The 10686-nt window shown below is 45.7% G+C and overlaps 1 pseudogene; it reads right to left on the bottom strand.

Moving 5' to 3' along the window:
* Nucleotides 1-1390: 1390 nt before the first annotated feature.
* LOC111167298 (frataxin, mitochondrial-like) lies at nt 1391-2743 on the bottom strand (annotated as a pseudogene).
* Nucleotides 2744-10686: the final 7943 nt, after the last annotated feature.

Raw genomic sequence — 10686 nt, 5'->3', positions numbered from 1 at the left:
TATTGATAAATTTCTATTTTCTTCCTCAGTTAAATATCTGTTTATGTCTCATTAAAAAAAAAGGAATAAAAATGTTTTCTCTGCGGACTGCGATCTACAGAGTTAGGATGTTAACTCTTTCTTTTTTTTTGACTTATAAACAGAAATTTATTGCTCATCGTTCTGGAGACTGGGAAGTCCAAGATCAAGGCCCCAGCAGACTGGTTGTCTGGTGAAGGCCTGCTTCCTGGTCCATAGACAGCCGTCTCCTAGCTGTGTCCTCACATGGTGAAAGGGATGAGCGAGCTCTCTGGGGTCTCTCTTCTAAGGGCACTAATCTCATTTGCGAGGGCTGTGATCCGGGGTTAGGATCAACACCTTAACGTTCAGCCTGCAGCCCCGGCTTAGCACGGTAATGGCACAATAAAGGATGATTATTTGAACATGAATTCAACTGAAATTCAAGTAAAGCAAAACCCAAAACCATCTACTTACTCTATAGCTTAAAAAAAACTGTTCACTGTCATCTCCTCTACTGGAGGGAATTAAAGTGGGCCTGTTAAGTTGCCTGACAGGAACACTAAATGTCTAAATCGGGAATCGACTATATTCTATCTAGGTTAACCCTCTCTGTTAACAGGGGAAAACAGAGGTCTAGGGAGTTGGAGAAACTGGCCCAGAGACAGACAACTACTTTTGGGCTGGGCCAAGTGTAAGAGCGGGGTTCCTTTCATTAACACCAACATCTTTTCATTTATGTGGCCTTTCACAGTTTGCCAAGCACCTCCTGAGCTCCGTGACCTCATTTATTGTACTATATCCATGAGCTTACAGAGGTGGCTTTTGGGGGATTTTTTGCATCCTCAGACCAGTGTTGCAATAGTTTATTCTTAAATTTTAAAAATATATATATACACACATGTGTAACTCTGTGTGTACATCTATATGCACATATGAAAGACATGGCACCACATCTCCCTGTGTCACCCCATGTGGGCCACACCCTGGCAGTCACAAAGCACAAAGAGAAAATGGTCTTCGGTTTGAGAATTCCCGAGTTGCTACTGATGCTTCAATACCAAAGGGCTTAGAAGTGTTTACACTTTCAAGGGGAGTAGGAACGTTTTAGGTTTCCCTTTAATGAGTCTCATTTTGACACAGGATGGCAAGGTTGGCCAGACGCTCTTCATGCAGTTTTTGTAGTAAGTCTTTCAAAGAATGAATAGTGAAGCCAATTCATTTCTCCTCCTGGAATTTGTCCTTCTTCTTTTTCTTTGTCGTGAGGTTATATATAAAGGTATGGGCGAACAGACATTACGAAAGATAAGGGCTATCACGTGAGGGAGGAAATCAGACAATAAATCCAAAGAAAGCTATGGAAATTAAATATCTGAACCCAGCGGCAGGGCGGGAGGTGACACGGTCTTTTCACAGAGCCGTTACACACCACGCAACTGTCCTCAAAAGCATGAATGGAAAAAGCTAGCCATTCAGCTGCAGAACAAAGCTGGGGTCTTTGTTTAATGTCTTTAGCATTAGGCTGGGCAGCAAGTGCCTTTTCCAGGGTAGGCCAGAGAAGATAAGTCCAGTTTGGGATTTCTGTGGGTTGTTTTTTTTTTTTTAAGATTTAATTTTATTTATTTTTGACTGTGTTGGGTCTTCCTTGCTGTGTGTGGGCTTTCTCTAGTTGCATCAAGCAGGGGCTACTCTTCGTTGCGGTGCGCTGACTTCTCATTGCGGTGGCTTCCCTTGTTGTGGAACATGGGTTCTAGGTGCTTCAGTAGTTGTGGCTCACGGGCTTCAGTAGTTGTGGCTCATGGGCTCTAGAGCGCAGGTTCAGTAGTTATGCACATGGGCTTAGCTGCTCTGCGGCATGTGGGATCTTCCCGGACCAGGGCTCGAACCCGTGTGCCCTGCATTGGCAGGTGGATTCTTAACTACTGCGCCACCAGGGAAGTCCCCATTTCGGGTTTTAAGGCTTGAGTCAGCTCTGTGGCCAGCAGCTCGTGGAGGGACACACCATCGTGGGAGGACACCCAGTTTCTCCCAGGCCAGTTGTAACACTTGGGGCCACCGGATGGTGAAGATAACCAGATTTGCTTGTTTGGGGTTTGCTTGTTGATCACTTAGGTTCCTAGATCTCCACGCAGTTTAATTGCTAAAACACCACTCCCAGAGGAGACATCATCGCCTTCAAATGTGTAAGGTTTGTCTGCAAGGTCTTCAGAAAACTCTGCTAAGGAGTCCGGCGTCTCCTCGGCCAGTCTTTCATAGGTGCTATTGTCCTGAGGGCCAGCGTCACCCAAAGCTCCCGTTATCCTCAAGTTCATCCAGCAGACACTCTGCTTTTTGACATTCAGGGTCTGGTTGAGGCAGCGGAAGTTCAGACTGGGCTGGCTGCGTGCGCGGGCCGCGGTGGTCCCGGAGCGCAGGTCCCGGCGTGCAGCCCCGGCAGCCGTACAGCGGGGGTCCTTCGTTGGCCGCGGGGCCCCGGCACGGGCCGGGGCAGAGCGGGGCGGCGCCGAGCGAGCGGTGCAAAAGGCTGGCAGCCACGGGGCGTCCGAGCGTCCACGTGCTCAGGACGTTAGTTTCATGTTTGTTGCAGATCTTGTCGTCATTTGTCATTTGCATCTAGGGTAATTCTGTACTAACAGCCCAACCTTATCAAAGAAAACAGGGGTTAAATCTTTAACAGAAATGTTGCTCTCATATAGGAAGTTAACGGCTAACGGTGAAATTTATTTTATTGGTATTTCAAGGTTTCTAGCACTGCAAGGCTATAACAATATGAATAGCAAAGCACATCCATGTAGATTTTCTTCTACATGCATGCTTTTGTTCTCAAAATTGTAATAGAAATTCCTGTCACTGGAGAATTTGATTCTGTATCTTCTTTTATAGATGGTGCTATCATTCATTCTGTAAACTCTAGCCACTGAAACTCCAGTCCATCGTTCTACCAAATACAATTGTCACATAAGCCTAAAGGATTTTTTTTTTCCTTTGAAGGGGGAACTACTTTATTCCCAAGTAACCAAATACACTTAGAGTGTCTAACAGAAATAAATGGTGCATTTTCTCTCAACCCTTAAAATGCTTTCAATTAAAAAACGTTTCCAGAGAGAGAGGAAAATTGCCAATGCTGAGATTTAGGCACTAATCGTATTCATTTTGAAATGTGATAGATATTAGGTATTGTGGCAGATTATGAGATAATATTCATCTCTCTTGTAAAACATATATTCCCATGAGGTAGATGGAAAGTATCAGGTGTTTCGGCCAGAATAAAGTGTATTCCATTTCCAGGAGGCTTTTCTCATCAGGACTTTTGTGCAGACCCTGAAAATGAGTATCTGTGTCCTTTAGTGTTTGTGACCTGCTCACGTGATAATTCTGGGGATTATCACCCTCGTTCCGTGACTGGGGCAAGGACACGTCTCCACGTCATTGGGCTCCTTCTTGGAATATCCCACAGCACGGAATTAGGTATTCAGTTTCACCTCCCCCCAAAACAAGGAATGTTCACAAGTCCTCCCACTTACCTGCTGAGATATCTAAACCTGATTTCTCATATGGATGGAGCTTGTGCTACCATACAAATCCATTGCTTTTCTAGGAAAACTTTTAAAATCTCAGCGTTCATTCCCAAATGCTAAAGTTAGTCATGAGATGTCACTTTTTAAAAGTGAACATTTGGGGAAAATGAGATGGTGGTCATGTTTCCAAGGAGGGTCCAGGATTTGTCTTTATGTCTCAGCGCATCTCAGAATGAATGTCCCTCATGTCACTCATCCTGTTATCAGGTCACTGTGGTCCTGAAAGAGAGGACAGGGATGGAATTGGGGCAACCCTCTGCATTGTGAGGGGAGGGACACATGCAGCCCGTCACCCCCCTAAGTGGCCCCAGTTTCATCCTGAATGTGTTGGCACGGCCTTGGGGGAGCTCCTTCCTCTGTAGTCATGGCACCTGGGTGCACAGTCTTTGCCCCGGGGCTGCCAAAGCCAAACCTGAGCCCCCATCCATCACCAGGTAATTCTGAGAAAGGAGAGCACCTAAGGACATGTGAGTGTGTGACTCATTTTTAACCAGGGCGGAAAGGGCTGTGGGCAAACGATGGCACTCCTGTAGCTCCTCCCTCTAAGTCTTCCAGTAGAAAAGAACCATCAGTACAGTAGCCAGGAAGCAACCTAAATGTCCATCTGCAGATGAATGGATAAAGAAGATGTGGTCCATATACACAATGGAATATTACTCAGCCATAAAAAGAATGAAATAATGCCATCTGCAGCAACATGGATGGACCTAGAGATGATCATACTGAGTGAAGTAAGTCAGACAGAGAAAGACAAATACCATATGACGTCACTTACATGTGGAATTTAAAATATGATACAAATGAACTTACTTATAAAAAGAAACAGATTCACAGACATAGAAAACAAACTTACGGGAGTTCCCTGCTGGTCTAGTTGTTAGGATTCCGTGCTTTAACTGCCATGGGCTGGGTTCAATCCCTGGTCGGGGACCTGGGATCCCACAAGCTGTGCAGCGTGGCCAAAAAAAAAAAAGAAAAGAAAGAGAAAACAAACTTGTGGTTACCAAAGGGGAAAGTGTGGGGAGGAATAAGTTAGGAGTTTGGGATTAACAGATACACACTACTACATATAAAATAGATAAACAGCAAAGTCCTACCCCATAGCACTATATTCAATATCTTGTAATAACCTATAATGGAAAAGAATCTGAAAAAGAATAGGTATATATAGAATCACTTTGCTGTACACCTTAAACATTGTAAATCAACTATATTTCAATAAAAATAAAACAGAATAGAATAAAATTAAATTAAGTTAAATTAAATTTTAAAAAAAGAACCATCAGACAAGGAGTTTTTAGAACTCAGGTATGAACTGTGTCCACACCTGTGAAGTGATGTGAACTTTGTTTCGAGAAATTGGACCAATTCGGGGATTCATTAGAACAACAGTGGAAGTCATGATTGTGGCTTTGTGGCTGAACTGTCAGCAGGGTCTCCCAGACCCATGCCTGTGGGCACAGCCCTGGTTGTAGGCTGGACTGAAAGCAACAGGTGTGTCATGGGTTGTGACCCTAGGGATCTAGTGTTGCTACCCTGTTATGGCGACAGTCATGAGCACATCAATGTCATTCCTTTTAAAGAGTTGATTCTCTGCTGGGAAAATATATACTCAGATCTCTTTCTGGATCCCTGACCGTATTTCTTTCCACATCCCCTAAAACACCTACTTTGTTCTTCATCCTCTTTGTCATTCAAACTCCAGTATCAAGCCCACCAGCAAATCCTGTGGGCTTCCCAGCTGAAACATTTTTCAGATCTGCTCATTGGCCTTCAGCCTCCATTCTCTGCATTTCCCTCGGTCATGGAACAGGGAACATTCCTGGGCACGTGACGATTACATCTCCCAACCTGCCTTGCAGCCGACCGTGGCCACCTCAACGTAGGCAGATGTAGTATGAACCCCCGGGCTTCCAGTTCTGTGATGACAACAGTGGGTCAAACTGGACCACCCTCATCCGGTAGTCACTTCTGCCACCACCCAGGACACACCCCAGTTGCCACTTGTCTACAAACGAACAATCGAACAAATGTCTGTTTGCACTTCCCACACCTTCGTCCTCTCAGAGGAGGAGCCACCCTTTCTCCTGTTCAGGCTAACCCTTTGCTGTGCTCCTGATTCTATACTCTCTTTATCCATCTTAGATGTTGTGCCATGAATTATTTCCTGGACTCTTCATTTTTTCCTCCCTACTGCCTGTTTTCTTAAAGCCTTTGAACCTGGGACATTCAGCCATTCTTTAAAACCCCCCCTCTGCCTTGTCATCTTTGCTCGGATTCATCTTAACCCTTCCCCTCACAAAACCAAGCGACTTGGAATCCTTCCCCATCAACTATTCATTGTTATTTCTTTTGTAAAATAATTTATTGTTTTCCTTTTTCTAAATACAAAAATAATACACATTCACTGCAGAATATTTGGAAGATCTAGGCAAGCTTACAGAGGAAATAAAAATCGCATGTAATCCTACAACTTGGCAATAACTCATCATTCATATGTGCATTTTTTTCATATGTGCACTTTAAAAAGTAAAACTAGGATCACATTTTTCTATTCTGTCGTTTCTCCTTAACGGTAAATCATGAACCTCTTCCCATGTCAAAAACATGATTTTTAAATGGCCTTTTGGTATCCCACTTTCTGGACATGCCAAAAGGTACGTGGTCATATCCTCACTGGTGCTTAGTCCAGGGGTTTAGATTTTCTTGTTCTGTGAGAGCTTCTTGGACCACCAGCTCTCATGTACGTTCTTTACTGATGTGGAATTAACACAGATTCAAAACACTGCACCAGGTGACACGCACATATTTGGAGGCTCTTGAAGCATAACTGCTGAATTGTTTTCAAAAGATGGTTGAATCAACATGTACTACAAAGAGCAGTGTGGGAGAGGATCCGTGTGCCCCTATTCTTGCTAATTCATAGCCAACCCCATGAGCGAAAATGTTTGCATTTCAGTTTGAGGCCAACTATGTTACTGCATTTGCCTTTGCCATTGCTGCATCTCCCTTTACGAAAACAGTCTGTCCTGTTGTGTTTTCTCACTTTCCGTCTAACCTGTTTCTAGTGTCCTTATTTGCTCATTAAAAGAAAAAACTCTTTATGCATCATTACTATTAATTCTAGTTCGTCAGGAATACCTTTGCCAGCTTCTCATTTGTCTTTGCATTTCTTTTTTATGGAAGTGATTTTTAAAAATATGGATGGAGGGCTTCGCTGGTGGTGCAGTGGTTGGGAGCCCGCCTGCCGATGCAGGGGACACAGGTTCGTGCCCCGGTCCGGGAAGATCCCACATGCCCCGGAGCGGCTAGGCCCATGAGCCATGGCCACTGAGCTTGCGCGTCCGAAGCCTGTGCTCTGCAACGGGAGAGGCCACAATAGTGAGAGGCCCGCGAACCGCAAAAAAAAAAAAAAAAAAAATATGGATAGAATCAAACCTATCAATATTTTTTCTGCTTCTTTTGGCCTTCCCCTTCCCCCAGTCGTTCCCCTACCGCCTGCACTCAATCTTCTCTCCCTACACGTTGCTAGACTCTTCTCCAAGCCAACAGCAGCCGGCAACCCCAGCTGTGCCCCCTAAAAAGCATCTTTGCTGCTTTTTGCCTGTTGCCTGACTGAGGAACTGTGCTTTCTTGGGTTTCCCCCTGCATCTCAGATCGTATTTTTAAAAGTTTATTTATATATGTGTTTCTTTGTTTTTAATAGGTAATAGAGAGGTTTTAGGTTCTCGGCAAAATTACGAGAAAGGCGCAGAGATTTCCCATGCCTCCCTGCCCCCCACGCAGGAACAACCTTCACTATCAATGTCATTATCAATGTCGAGGAGGGAGCCGCACTGAGGCGTCATGGTCAGATCGTCTTTGTCTGCCTTCTCTGTGTCTGCCCTTGCCTCTCACACCGGTGTCCCTGGGGTCTGGTTTTGGTTGTCTTCTCTCCCCATCCTGCCGCCTCTCTCAGGGCACGTGCCCCTCCCAGGAGTGATGTGCTGGTGCTTTCAGCACCACACCTTCAGTTCAGCCCCTCTCTTGGCCTCCACACCTGTACTGTCAGCTGCTCACTGTGTCCCTTCAGAAAGACGTCCCAAAGCCATCCTCACACACCCTATTTCTCTTCCTCATTCTCTTCTTTGGTGCAAATCCTCGTCTTCTGCTCCGTTCCCTAAACTGGAAATGCTAGAGTCTTCCTTCACATCCCACATGTAATCACTGAGCATATCTTGCTGATTCTTCTTGTAATTTCTTAGATCATACTCCCCTCCCCTCCCACCACGCTGGCATAATTCAGACCTGTTTTTACCTTAACTTTGCAATAAACAGATCGATTTCACAGTTAAGAGTTCAGGGTATCTAGAAAACAGATACGTCATTTGTAGAACAGAAGTGATCTGAGCGCTTGTATGGTTGCTTTGAGGATTAAATAAGATGAAAGAGGTAAAGTACTTAGCGTGGTTCCTGGTAGATAGGAAGGGTCCAGTAGATGTCAGCTCTTATAATTAATTATCACACAGCTTCTGAGTCACACATCCACAAGGCCGATTGCCACATTGCTGCCATAATTCTTTCTAAAATGCAAACCAGATCCCTGTCTCCCTGAATATGTCAGTGGTAAAGGCTAAACACCTTAACATAACACAAGACTGTCCACGAGGAGCCCTGCTTACACCTCTGGCCCTGTGTCTCCTGATCTTCACCCCATGTTTCAGCCTTGCTGAATGTAAGGGTCAGCTATTGCCTTAATAATGTCACATAACAACCATCCCCATGTGCCTGGGTCTGCAGGATGAGTCTGATTTGGCTCCAGTGGGTTAAGATGGGCTTAGCCGGCATGTGGGCTGCGGACTGTAGTTTGGGTTTAAGTCTGCTCCATTTGTGTGTGTTCTGGGGCCCAGACTGAAGGCACAGTCACCGCTTGGTGCCTGCTCCTTTCATGGCTGATACTTACTGACCAGAGCAAGTCACAGGGCCAAACCCAGCGTCCATGATGTGGGGAAGTACACTGTGCCCGCAATGGGGGAGGGAAGGGGGGGGATGGTTGTCAACAGTAACCCAGCCTGCAGCATTGGGTTGCTGCCCCCCACCTCCCCAGGAGCCCTGCTGCTTTACACTCCTTGCCTTTGCCATTCAGCTCTTTTGTGAGATGGCCTCACCATGCCCCCCTCAACTTTCTTGCACTTAACCAACGTGCATCAGCCTTGCAGGGCTCAGCTCAGCTGTCACCTCCTCAAGAAAGCCTTTCCATCTGCCCTCGTGGATCTGGCCTCGGTCTCCTCTGGACTCTCCTATTCACCTGAGCATCACAGATTTGTGGTCGAGGTTTGTCTCCTCCCTTCTGTGCCTGACGTCAGATCCTTAGACATTATTGCTGTGGCTGAATGGTGAATAGCTGAAGTCAGTCTAATAAACCCCTCTCTCATTCAACCCGTGTGTTGGGGGCTCCTGGCAAGTCATCCCTTTTCTCTAATAAAAATGTCTGAAAATAAAGAACACCAGGAGGTACTGCAAACCAGATATTCTTCTGGGTACTGGGATCGCGCACTGGATATTCTCAGGTAACATCTGGTCACGTCTAGTTACTTAAAGACGGACCCTGGATTGTGCCGGCCAGGCCAAAGTTTACACAGGGAGCAATTTTCTAGTTGACAATTTCAAACCTGGGTCCAAAGGATAAACACTGCTCAAATGCCCATGGGGCCACAGGTAATCAGCCAGGTGGGTGGGGCTCTGTGCTGCGTGCCCATGGGGGTGTGTGCGCCCCCAAGAGCACGCTCTGTTCCTTTACAACTAAACTCAAAGCTCTTCCCACGAGCCCCTGGGTCTGCTTGCCTTTCCCCTGATACTATGTGTGGGAACCTCACCAAGCCCAGGAGAGAGCAGGGTCTGATCTGCTGGCAGACATTGTCTCATAGAAACTCATGCTGGTCTAGACTTAAAACGTGAGGCAGGCTCAGTAGAAATATTTTGAAACCAAAATAAATAAAAAAGAAAAAGTGGAAAAGAGTCAAACACGCAATTATTTGTAATAGAAAAAAACTATTGATTTTCCTTTTTTGATACATAGTCTAAATTATCCCTCAAGAAAAGTGGCAATGCATCTTTAAACAGATTTATTGGTTCTGGGAGGGAAAAATGTGTTATTTAACTTCAATGCTATTGGATTTTTCTTTTATGCTAGATGTGGAAATACCACAGAGGAACAGAAACAGGGGAGGGAAATTCTTTCAAGGATCACAGCTATTTTGGAGCCCAGGGTAAGATATTCTAGTGTTTCCCTCCAAGCAGTAAGAGTTCATCAACAAAAGATGAACTTTCTTCCTTGTCCAGTAAATGACATCACACATTCGCAGTAAGTACGTTTTTCACAAAATGTAACGTTCCCGCGGGTGAAGCGGACAAATCACACTGGATCCCCCCGGTGTTACTTTGAGCCTCAGCTCCTCTGTTACAAAGGACGTTTGCCCTGGGCAGGACCCTGTGACTTGTCTGATCCTCGGGCTGTAATTCCTTCTCTGAGCCGGATTTCTCCACACGGGTGCCTCCAGCCTTCTCCTCCCTCACACCTTGGCTTCTGAGAGCAGAACACGCGGTAACCTGACTCTTAGAGATGCTGTGCGCTCTGTTATAGAAATGAACACGGAGTCAATGGGACGCACACTCAGCCTTTCCAAGCACCTCGTCCCGAGCCCTGTCAGAGGTGACCTGGGCTCGATGGCGCCCCACACACTTGGGGTCACAGAGACTGTAGAACCGTCCCCAGGTCTCGCTGTGTGCCCATCACGTGACCTTCACCCAGGTGTCGTTATCTATCCGTCAGAGGCCATCCCAGGTGACCTTGCTGAACTGTCACAAAGAAAACCTACTCAGAGTGATGGGAAAGCATTTTTCAAACATAAAGTGCTCACACAGCTGTAAAGACATATTTCAAACCACAGCTACAAACTGAGCCCCTCATCACGTTGATTCTTTATAGTCAGCAGTGTAGGAATTTGACGGTTTGGGTTTTTCTTTTTTGATAACGATGCTCTTTCAAATAACTAAGGGGGTAGTCACCAGGACTCCAGCTAGAATAACCCACAGAACCCTGTGATCGGAAAGCATCGGGTCCTGACCATAA

The sequence above is a fragment of the Delphinapterus leucas genome, chromosome 14, assembly GCF_059928025.1.
Source record: "Delphinapterus leucas isolate spDelLeu-1000000601 "Yukka" chromosome 14, BTC_Dleu_Yukka2, whole genome shotgun sequence".
In the NCBI taxonomy this organism is placed as follows: domain Eukaryota; kingdom Metazoa; phylum Chordata; class Mammalia; order Artiodactyla; family Monodontidae; genus Delphinapterus; species Delphinapterus leucas.
The sequence above is the reverse complement of the archived record's forward strand: the minus strand, read 5'-3'. Positions and strand labels throughout refer to the sequence as shown.